This window comes from Acomys russatus, chromosome 19, assembly GCF_903995435.1.
Source record: "Acomys russatus chromosome 19, mAcoRus1.1, whole genome shotgun sequence".
NCBI classification, from domain to species: Eukaryota; Metazoa; Chordata; class Mammalia; order Rodentia; family Muridae; genus Acomys; species Acomys russatus.
Window position 1 is genome coordinate 9012672 of NC_067155.1, and position 11339 is coordinate 9024010.

Genomic DNA, 11339 nt, shown 5'->3' on the forward strand with positions numbered 1-11339 from the left:
TATCTTAGGCAGAATTTTAACAATATAATTGAAATAATCAGGTGTAATAATTTGTACATGTGCTGTGATGATGAAGTCATCTAATAAATTTCCCGTTAGGTCTCATTCTCTCTGCCGGTTGTAGGAAGGGTTCAGCTATTCATGACCTGTGTGATGCCCTATAATGTCCTATAACCAAGAGGTTATTATTGCCTGATAAAAAGATCAGTAATGTATTAATGCACCTTAGTGCAGTGGTTCTCAACAGTGGGTCTCGACCCCTTTGTGGAGAGAGGGACCTTTTCACAGGCATTTACCTATAATCATCAGCAAACCCAGATCCTTACGTTGTGGTTCATAACAGTAGCAAAATCATAGTTACGAAGTAGGAATGAAGACAATTTTGTGGTTGCGGTCACCACAACAGGAGGAACTGTATTAAAGGGTGCCAACATTAAGAAGACTGAGAACCATTGCCTTAGTGCTATTTTATTTTCTTTTAGACACCACAAGGCCTGCTTGTCGCTAGGCTTTACACACTCAAATGTCTCATTTTTCACTTGCTGTCACGTGATCCACTTGCTGTCCCTGGGAAGCACACAAGTACAGGTAAAGGCCAGGGTACCCCAGGCCAAAATGCAAGGGTATGACCCTTCAGTCTGGGAAAGCATGAACGGGCAGAAGTCTGAGCAGACACTGTGAGATCCTACGTCACAGGCCTCTGTTCATGAGCATGATCATATTCCTTATAGCATATGGCTATGCCTTTATGGTTAGAGACGTTTCATCTTTTGGGGGGGGGAGAGAGAGAGAGAGAGAGAGAGAGAGAGAGAGAGAGAGGCAAGTTGATAGAAATGCCAAAGCCTCGAGAGATCAATGGAAACAGCTGTGCATGTTGGCCCACATGTAATCTCAGTTCTCAGGGGACTGAGGGCCTGCTGGGATCAGGAGTGAGACCCTCACCCAACCTAAAAAAGAAAAACAAAACCCATAGGCTTGATATTTTTCTCAGAAATATCAGAAACTTTCAAAACAGATTCAGAAAACAAGTTTTTCTCTTTCTTTCTAGTGTGTGTGTGTGTATGTGTGTGTGTGTGTGTCAGAGAGAGAGAGAGAGAGAGAGAGAGAGACAGACAGACAGACAGAAAGACTATGCAGAATTGGAATTCAGTATATAGACCAAGCTGTACTCGAACTCAGAACTCACAGATCCACCTGTCTGTGTTTCCTCAGTTCTTGGATTGAAGCCATGTGCCTCTACTCTTCTACTTGGAAGCCAGGTTTTTTGTTTTTGTGGTATGTGTGTGTGTTGTTGTTGTTTTGCTCATTTGTTTAATAAGCACACATACAGAGAGGAGGGGGAAAAAAAGGTAATAATGAAAGAAAATTAGCCCAAAAAAAAAAAAAAAAAAAGTGCTTGGTAGCTGTGATAGCATTTGAGAGGCAGGGGCAGGTGGATCTCTGTGAGTAGTAAAGCCAGGCTGGTCTAAACAGGGAGTTCCAGGCCAGTTAGGACTACAGAGTGAGATTACATCTAGAAAAGGAAGGAGGGAAAGAAAGAGCGAAGGAAGAAAGAGAGAGAAAACATGGAGGAGGAGCACAGAGAAGTGGCTCACAGGCTGAGACCAGCTGCTGTTCTGGCAGATAACCTTGGTTTCATTCCCACTGATCTACCCAGACATTCACAGGGACCTGCAAGGGGACCCCACACACACACACACACACACACACACACACACACACGGAGGCGCTAACACAAACCCACACAATTAAACACAGCTTTACAATAATACATGAACATAATGAAAAACCAACACTACAGTTATAGGCTACAGCGCAGCTATGACAACGATTCGAGTGAACACCTCATGACTTACAAAGTGTCAGGAAGGATGTGGCAGGGGCTGGCATCTGAAATATTCCAGGGGGAAATGTGAGACGCACAGGAACTTAAAGCAGAACCCGGTTAACTCCTTAAAAACTTCAAACGTGGGCTGCAGGGAAGGCTTAGCTCTTGCAGAGGACCTGGGCTCCGTTTCTACAAAACACACTAGGTCATGACCATCTGGAATTCCAGCTCCAGGGATCCAATACCAATTTTTTTTTTTTTTTTTTTGAGCCTTCATAGGCACCAGGCATGGACTCTGTGTATATACATATATGCAGAACAAAATGCTCACACCTGAAAAGACAGCAAATATCTAAGCCATACAGGCTGCACTCCTACATAGGAACGTGAGATGCTACACAGAGCTGGTCCCTAACAAGACTAGTCACACTTAGGCACACAACGATCATGAAGACCTTATAACAATCATTTATCCCAGGACCTGCAACATTAATTGGGGGGTGGGGGGATAAGAAGGCAAGAAAGCAAGCAACCAAACAGCAACAACAACAAAAATAATGTGTTATTTAAACTGCGGCCACTCTGTTCCTCCCACATTCAATCTTAGTAACATGGAAATTCCACTCCACACTGGTGCGGGCCTGCTCTTCTTGTTAAGTTCCCCAGGAAACATTAACTTCTTAGGACTTGGAAGGTGGCAATAATCCTCATCTGGTCGCAGTGATCTTACTTGATGAGTAACTTGCCAATGACTGGCTCCCTCACCATGGCTACCCTTGGGACTTCTGTTCAAAGTCAGGTTCACAGGGGCTGGAGACATGGCTCAGTGGTTAAGAGCACCGCCTGCTCTTCCAAAGGTCCTGAGTTCAATTCCCAGCAACCACATGGTGGTTCACAACCATCTGTAATAGGATAGCCGGGCGTGGTGACAGGTGGATCACTGTGAGTTCGAGGCCAGGCTGGTCTACAAAACGAGTCCAGGACAGCCAAGGCTAACACAGAGAGACCTTGTCTCAAAAAAACAAAAAGCAAAGTCAGGTTTACTCTTAAGGCTGAACAAGACTGGCTGATGGCTGCAGCGTTCTCTCCCGTCTCTGCATTCACAAACCTATCTGGATTGTGTGTTTGTGGCTAAGAGGAGCCGACCTTTGCTCACAGGCTTTCCCACAATCCCTGGGTCCACGATGCCTCACGGCACTACGGCCTCCTCCGTTAAACACGGGGGAAGTGTGGGGGAAGGCTTCCCTACACTTGCGTGCAGATGGGAAGATCACGAAAGAGATTTCTCACGTTCACTGCACTCGAGACTTCTTTCGGTGTGAATCTTCCGGTGTCTAGAGAGTCCGGTCCTATAGCAGAACACTCTCCCGCATTCTTTGCACTCACGATGCTTGGCTGCCGTGTGGAATCTCCGATGTTTAAGCAGGCTGTACCTCACAGTGAAGACTCTCCCACACACCTTACACTTATAAGGTCTTCCTATGCTGTGAACTCTTCGGTGCTTCACGAGGTGCGAGTTTTTTTTGAAACACTTCTTACATTCGCCGCACTTAAAGGGTCTTTCTCCAGTGTGTGCCCGCGCGTGGTACACGAGGCTGGATTGTTCCTTAAATAATCTCCCACATTCGCTGCACTTGTAAGGCTTCTCCCCAGTATGAACTCGATAATGACGTACGAGGCTGCATTTGTTCATGTAGGAGTCCCCACAGTGGCTGCATTTATAAGGTCTTTCTCCAGTGTGAACTCTTTGATGCCCGACAAGGGACCGGTTATGTTTGAATGCTTTGCCACAGTCACGGCACTTAAAGGGTTTTTCTCCAGTGTGAACCCTGACGTGTTGGTTCAGGTCGGCCTTTTGGATGAAGGACTTGCCGCACTCGTTGCACTTAAAAGGCTTTTCTCCGGTGTGTATCCTCTGGTGTCGGAGAAGCAGAGACTTACAGCTGAAGGATTTGCCACAGTCACCGCATTGGCACTTTCTCTTCTCGCCGGGACAGGCCGCCTCTCCTCTCTGGGTGCTCCTGGGTTGCTCCCCAGGACGACGAGTCACAGGATGCCCGAGAAGACTTGAGGGAGTCTGGCTGTTCATCGAGTTGTCTGGGCTTTGTAAAGCCGCCTCTGAGAGGTCCCTTCTGTTGCTCTTCGTACCCGGAACCTTGCGCTCTGCTCTCCCTAAGGGTTTCTCGGCGCAGCTCAGCTGTTGCTGCCGGAGCGCGGTTGCGTTAGGCACTTCTCCCGTCAGAATCCTCTGCTCACGAGCTGTCTTTGCAACCTCAACTCCTTTGCGGCACCACGGAAACACAGAGAAATAACGTTAAAGGACCTAGAGACTTTGAATGGGAACCTACGCGGGCACCCAGGATTTCTCACAGAAACTTCAAGACGGGATGAAGGGCCTGCGACAAAGATTCCTGTCCCAGTTAACATGACCGGCAACAACATAAGAACTGCATGTGGCACAGAGGCGTGGCGGGGGACCTAAACTCCTTCCTCAGAAAATGGCTTTCTGCAGAGCCTCAACCGTTGGACACTGTCCTGATTAGATTGTTGTTGGTTTTTTTTTTTTTCCCCTTCTACTTGACAACAAGTTAGGGTCATATGACAATAGAGAACGTCAACTGAAAAAGTGGCCTCCATAAAATAATCAAGAGTCATTTTCTCGATTAATGATTGATGTGGGTGAGCCCAGCTCATTATGGGTGGTGCCACCCCTGGCCAGGAGGTGAGCCTGGCTGAGGATTAAGCCAGTAAGCAGTTCTTGCCTTGAGTTTCGGCCTTGAATTATTCTTGATGATGGGCTGTTAGCAGGAAATGTAAGATGAAACGGTCCCTTTCCTCCCTAAATTGCTTTTGATCACGGTTTTATTACAGCGAGAAAAACTCAAAGACGGAGATGTTCGACACAGTGCAGAAGGCTGTGTCTAAGCCCATGAAATACGATACCCGAAGAACCCGTCCATATTCAAGTTCTGTTCAGTGGACTGTGCACACTAAGAACATAAGCAAGGAAAGTCTGTGGTTTTGTTTTTGTTTTTTAAAATTTTTCTTAATAATGAAGATTTATTTATTTATTATGTATATAGTATTCTGCCCACATGTGTGCCTGCAGGCCAGAAGAGGGCACCAGACCTCATTATAGATGGCTGTGAGCCAACATGTGGTTGTTGGGAATTGAACTCAGGACCTCTGGAAGAGCAGCCAGTGCTCTTAACTTCTGAGCCATCTCTCCAGCCCCCCGAAAGTCTGTTTTACAGTACAACAGGGGAGCAGGCAAAACACACGGGACTCATAGGTGAGAGGCAGCCCTGGCTCAGAAATAATAGCAACGAATGGTAGGCAGACAGAGGGACTCTGCTATAATCATTCGTCCTGGCAGCAAAACATCACAACCAACAGAAGGACACATCATACAGACCCATCTAGAGTGCAGAAAACAGCAACGTTGGGACTGGAGAGATGGCTCAGAGGTTAAGAGCACTGCTTGCTCTTCCAGAGGTCCTGAGTTCAATTCCCAGCAATCACATGGTGGCTCACAACCATCTGTAATGAGATCTGGTGCCCTCTTCTGGTGTACATGCAGGCAAAAAATGTAATAAATAAATTAAAAAAAAAAAAAAAAAAAAAAAAAAAGAAAACAGCAACGTCCATCCTCCAAATACCTGTCCACTTACTTGGAGTCAAGAATCTCAGTGCAGGGATGAAGGGCTCTCCTGAAGACTCCAGCTGAGTGATGTCAAGGGTCCCAGTAGGTACGAGCCCTAAAGTAAAATGTGGGAAAGGTTAACACTCCAGAGTGTTACTGAATGCTTTAACTCACAGCAATCCACAGGAAAGAGATCTACTGACAAAGACGCCTTCTGGTAGTCTGAATAAAAATGTCCCCCATCAACTCATATTGGAGGTGAGGCCTCGTGTGGGTGTGGTCTTATTGGAGGAAGTGTGTCACTGGGGGGATGGGTCTTGAGGTCTCAGATGCTCAAGCCAGGCCCAGCGTCTCGCTCTCTTCCTGCTGCCTTCAGCTCTGGATAGAGAACTCTCAGCTAACTTCTCCAGCGCCCACGTCTGCGTGCATGCTGCCACGTTCTCACCATGATGGCAGTAGACTAAACCTCCGAACTGTTGGCAGCCCCCAACCACATGCTTGCTTCCGTAAGAGTTGCCGTGGTCACAGTGTCTCTTCACAGCAATGGAAACTCTAAGACACCCCTGGAGAGGTTTTGCAAGAAAACCCAGCAAATCTCGTCACAATTTCTGCCACAGGCAGACCCAATTTACTTAGAGGACAAGAACAGTAGCCAGGTCATAGGAATGACAGAGTATTTACAATGTCACCAGCCATGGAGAGGCCACCAGTGTGAACTCTATTACGATACTATAAGATTTCTCACACCAGGCTGCTTCCTGTGTGCCTTTGCTGTACTTAAGAGACGACAATTTGTGCAGTAAACTTCAAACCCCTACCCAGATCTAGCCAATGGACAGGACATTCTCCACAGTTGAGTGGAGAGTGGGATATGACTTTCACACGTACTCTGGTGCCTCATATTTGACCACGTCCCCTGGATGGGGAGACCTGGTGGCACTCAGAGGAAGAATAGCAGGCTATCAAGAAGAGACTTGATACCCTATGAGCATATACAGGGGGAGGAGGTCCCCCTCAGTCACAGTCATAGGGGAGGGGAATAAGGGGAAAGTGGGAGGGAGGGAGGAATGGGAGGATACAAGGGATGGGATAACCATTGAGATATAATATGAATAAATTAATAAAATATATTTTAAAAATAATATGCTGAGGGGGGGGGGGAGAGAAGATGGTGGTGTGCCTTGTCCAAGTCTCTCACCAGTATTTCCTACTCCAGGACAATGGGCAAAGAGTCAATGTTCATAGGCATGTTTCCAGAGAGACATGTCTCTCTAGAAAAGCCACACCCACCCAGACAGACGCTCTTAAAGAATGGGTGTGGGGGGGTGGGGGGTGGTGAGGGTGGAAGAGGGAGCCCCAGATCCTTACCCAATGAGGACATGAGGACAAAGACTTCCATCATCACCTGGTGGTATAGATGCCTCTGAGAGTCATCAAGTAGTGTCCATTCCTCCCTCAAGAAGTAGATAGCCACGTCGCTAAAGGCCACCCGACCCTATCGCAACAGAGAATGCGGCATTAACAAGGAAGAGTCTCAGCCGGGTGGTGGTGGTGGTCCACATCTTTGATCCCAGCACTCGGGAGGCAGAGGCAGGTGGATCGATGTGAGTTCGAGGCCAGCCTGGTCTACAAAGCGAGTCCAGGACAGCCAAGGCTAACACAGAGAGACCCTGTCTCTTCTCCTCGGACTTTTGACATCCCAGAGACAGTCATTCCCATTTAGTTACCCTCTTCAGAGGGCACGAGGCTCTTCGTCCGTTGACCCTCGACTCTACTCAAAGTTGCAATGGCCACTGTATTTAGCACCAGCCACAGACTGGTAGATAGACAAATGAAACTGATTCCGTCTTGATGTTAGACAATCCATACAGGTTTCTCTTCGTCATGCCAACCAGATATGTCCAGATATGAGTCACCGTTCCCCACCATACCCCTGGGACATGTGCTTGGAATCCATCTCTCTCTCTCTCTCTCTCTCTCTCAGATTTCTTTATTTATTATGTATACAATATCCTGCCTGCAAACCAGAAGAGGACACCAGATCTCATTATAGATGGCTGTGAGCCACCATGTGGTTGCTGGGAATCGAACTCATGACCTTTGGAAGAGCAGTCGGTGCTCTTAACCTCTGAGCCATCTCTCCAGCCCATGGAGTCCATCTCTTTATACTTCCTGTCATCGTACACATCGCTGTTCACAATGTCCCTCCATTTTCACGTTAGCGTTCAAGCCTACAGCCTCTCATCTAGGGTACCACTCCCGCTTGCTGCCTTCCACCACATCCAGCAGATCTCCAGCGCACCGGCGGGCTTTGGAGCATCCCTGATCCGTCTCATTTCCAGGCATTTTTCTCACAGTCATCACTGGAACTTAAAATACCTCTGGATCCTAAGGGAGTCGATTCCATAAACGGAACCTGTCCGTATAACTCCTGCTCCGGACTTAGAGACCTTTATATTCTATACTCATTTTCCGTGGAAGGAGAGGAGTCCCAAAGCACTGTTACCCCAGACATCACTTATGTGAGTCCCTGTGGCATCCTCCACTTACCTCTCCATAGTCCTTGCACTTACTGGAACCTGTGAATAAAGAAGGCTGTGAGGGCTGGAGAGATGGCTCAGAGGTTAGGAGCACAGACTGCTCTTCCAAAGGTCATGAGTTCAAATCCCAGCAACCACATGTTGGCTCACAACCATCTATAATGAGATCTGTATACATAATAAATAAATCTTAAAAAAAAAAAAAAAAAAAAAAAAAGAAGGCTCTGAGTGAAAAGCCTTCCTTGACTCTGATCAGGTCTTACACTCACAGAGCTTCCCAGGCTCCTTAGGGGGGATGTTTCTAGAATCCTACGCCATTGGAAAATTCCAACTAATATCCCAGCCCTAATTGCCCTCTAAGACTGGGGGCCGAGGCGGGCGGTGGTGGCGCACGCCTTTCATCGCAGCACTTGGGAGGCAGAGGCAGGTGGATCACCGTGAGTTCGGGGCCAGCCTGGACTACAGAGGGAGTTCCAAGACAGCTAAGGCTACACAGAGAGACCCTGTCTCGAAAACACAAAAAACAAACAAACAAACAAAAAAGATTGGGGGCCGTGATTACGTGGTACGCACCCGTGCCTGGGCACCCTGCCCAGCAACCGCAGTCTGACTCTGCTGGACAGCTGGGTCCTTGGACATGGCTGTCCTCCACTGGCCAGCAGCCAGTCAAACGGGATGGTCTCAGACTTCAAACCCGTCTCAGTAGTAGAGGACAAAGCCTCGCTCGTCTCTCGCCTTCCTGGACAACGAGGTGTAAAAACCAGTTCTTCATTGACCTGACGCGAGCATCCAGGAAGACAATCACTTGCCTCAACCACTGAGTCCCATTGCTTTGCCCCGCTCCGCCCCTTTCTTTTTCTTTTTCTTTTAGTTAAAGCCCACGAAGGCGCCAGTTTTCATTGGCTGAGCCTTTCTGCGCTGTCTTTTCTGGGTAATGTAGTTCAGAAAGCATGCACCCTGAAAACCTGGTCAGCCATGTAAGCTGAAGAAGCGGTATGCAAGGAGTTAAAGAGACTCCTGCAGACATCGCTTTGTCTACAGACGCACCAGTGTTTCCATCTCCGGATCATGAAAACCACAGTAAGATGGATTCCAGGATCTGAATCCGGTACGCATCTCCAAATTTCCCTTTGCAGGGGGGATGCTTAACTTAAAAGCCAATGGTGACAATGCCATATCTAACGTGTAAAAATGTGAAAGCAGTCCGAATTCTAGAAATATATCTCCGCAATTCCAGGATGCAATTTCCATTCTCCTCCTCCTGCATTTCCTGCCTTTTCTCATGGGCCCAGCAGGTGTCTGTCCAACGTGGCAGGGCAAAAACCCAAACACACAAACACACACACACACACACACACACACACACACACACACACACACACACACACACACACCTGCATCCCTTCCTTTCCCGTTTTCTCACTACTCCACTATTTCTGTATTCAGAACCAAGTCCCTACAGGTGGGCAGGATGTGAATAGAAAACATGCTAAGCCTTCACAGTATGTTATTCTGTAGCCTTTGAGCCCACTATCATTTTTTTCTTCTTCCCTGACTCTCATCTCTTCACAGAGTAATGATAAACTTCCACAGGCTTAAGGAGTCTCCAGAAGACAAGAGATAATGAAATATTTCTGCCCATTCTGGAACATTCCAGAACTGGATGGTGAGTGTTGATTCTGGAAAAAGTGGGAATCAATATTGCTACTGACCACGTGATACGATAGAGAAAGGCCTAACATTTTTGTCATTTCTGCAGATGGTCATTATTTTTATAATCAGTCTCCTTTTGGTTAGGCCACAGCACACAATGAAGAAGAGGTGGTGATGAGGTGCGATTTTAATGGTAAAGCATTGAGATAATGAGTGGGAAACCTCCCTGCTTCTTTTTTTTTCTTTAAAGATTTATTTATTATTTACACAGTATTCTGCTCACATGTGTGCCTCCCCACCACAAGAAGACACCATATCTCATTACAGGTGGTTGTAAGCCACCATGTGGTTGCTGGGAATTGAACTCGGGACCTTCAGAAGAGCAGACGGTGCTCTTAACCGCTAAGCCATCTCTCCAGCCCCCGCTCCCCGCTTCTTAACTGACGAACAGGAGATAAATCATAAAGCTTTGTATAGTGGCACAGGTCTAATCCTAGCACTCAGGGGAGGCGGAGGCAGGCAGATCGCTGTGAGTTTGAGGGCAGCCTAGTGGTCTACACAGTGAGTTTCCAGGCCAGGGCTGTATAGAAAGATCATGTCTTAAAAACCCAAATAATAAATATAAAAAAAGAATAATGACAACAGTAACAACAACAATTAATAATAATAATAATAATGATAATAATAGCTGTTCAGCAGTAGTGATGGTAGTACACACCCCTAATTTGAGCACTCAGGAGATTGAGGCCAGCCTGGTCTACAGAATGTGTATCAGGCCAGTGAGGGATATACAGGAAAACCTTGTGTCAAAAACTAAAATAATAAAAATAGGATAACAATAGTAACAACAACAATAATGGTAGCTGGGTTGTGGTGGCACATACCCTTAATCCCAGCACTTGGGAGGCAGAGGCAAGCAGATCTCTTTGAGTTTAAGGCCAGCCTGATCTACAGAGCAAGTTCCAGGACATCCAAGGCTACATAGAGAAACTCTGTCTTGAAAATCAACAACAACAATAATAATGATAAAAAAAAAAATAGATAAATCATGGTCTTGAAACACATTAGAAAAGTAGACTCTAGACTATTCTTCTAAGACGAGCCATAAAGTGGAGCCGGCCGGCCACACATAGGATGAAATACGGCCATAGCAAAACTCATAGAGCACATAGTAAAATCTACAGGAAATTCAGAATCTGGGGATAAGAGGATATTGCCTAGGGAGATCAACATAGATAGTAAAGGAAGCTATAAAGACATCAGTGAATTGACCATAAAATGTCAAATGAGTCCGTTTCTAGGAAGTTTTTCAAGTATGTGAGGTAACACGAAACAGCATAGGGACCTGCTGTATTCCAAGTGGCGGAACTTGAAGGCTGCTAACTAAAAATATCAGTGTGTAGGGAGGTGGGGAGTTGGTGCAGAGGTTAAGAACACTTGCTGAGCTGGGCGTGGTGGCACATGCCTTTAATCTCAACACTCAGGGAAGCAGAGGCAGGTGGATCACTGTGAGCTGGAGACCATTCTGGTCTACAAGGTGAGTCCAGGACAGCCAAGGGTGCACAGAGAAACCCTGTTTCAAAAAACCCAAACCAGAACAAACAAGCAAAGAAAAAACACTTGTTGATCTTGCAGAGGGTCCCAGATTGATTCTCAGCACCCACAAAGTGGCCCA

The 11339-nt window shown here is 46.7% G+C and overlaps 1 pseudogene; it reads right to left on the bottom strand.

The window, feature by feature from the left end:
- Positions 1-3084: 3084 nt before the first annotated feature.
- LOC127203539 (zinc finger protein 773-like) lies at positions 3085-8800 on the bottom strand (annotated as a pseudogene).
- Positions 8801-11339: the final 2539 nt, after the last annotated feature.